The following is a 913-nucleotide window of genomic DNA, read 5'->3' as shown; positions in this document are numbered from 1 at the left end:
ACTGCACGCCCAGGCGGGCGGCGCTCGGCTCCGCGGCCCCGCCCGGGCCCGCCCCCGACGGCGCGGGGAAGGCGGCCCCGGAGGGCGGGGGCCCGGCCGGCGGGCGAAGTCAGCCCCGCCCGCTCTGGGCAGCGCATCCTCCCCTGCGCTCACCGCCCTCGGGGCCTCGGGGAACCCGGCAGAGCCCCGACGCACACACCCCCACGGCCCACGGGCCGGACTCGGGCTCAGCGCGAGCCGCAGTCTCCCCACGTTCCGATCCAATCACTTCTCCCCCGGAGTCATTTCTTCTGGGGGACCACAAAAGTAACTCATCTGAGTGGCCTAACTGGTGGGCTGTAAACTTGGGTTTCCCAAATGTCCTTGAAGATTCTCAAAAGAGAACAGTTCAGGTAAAGTGCGTCTTCGTTTTCGGTTTTTCTTTCTCCGCAGCCAGAGCTGGTTAAATTAAAAAATGACACCTAAAAAACTTTTAATTCCCAAGTGTTGAAGTCGTCTTTTTAAAAGAATGCTGGAGGGATAGCGTTCCACCTTCACAGCCGTGCTTTTTCAGTAGTCTGGTGAATACAGTTTACCATTTGCTTTTCTTTTACACAAAATATACCGTTTAACAGACGACACCAGTGTGTGGTAATAGAAATCAGAATAGTGGTGGCCTCTAGGAGCAGGTGACTGGAAAGAGGCTTCAGGGAACTTTGGGGGATGGCAGATATGTTCTATTGGCTGGGATGCTGAGTTACATGGATTTATTATGCCTTTGTTAAAACGCCTCCAACTTAAGATCTGTGCATTTCACTGTAAATTTTACCTCAATTTTTAAAACTTAAAAATATAGTTTTGCTGGTTTTTGAATCTATCACTTAATCTTCTAAAGGTAGCACAATTACTTGACAGTTATCAGAGGTTGTCAGAG

Source organism: Zalophus californianus, chromosome 3 (assembly GCF_009762305.2).
Source record: "Zalophus californianus isolate mZalCal1 chromosome 3, mZalCal1.pri.v2, whole genome shotgun sequence".
NCBI classification, from domain to species: Eukaryota; Metazoa; Chordata; class Mammalia; order Carnivora; family Otariidae; genus Zalophus; species Zalophus californianus.
This window is presented reverse-complemented; position numbering follows the sequence as displayed.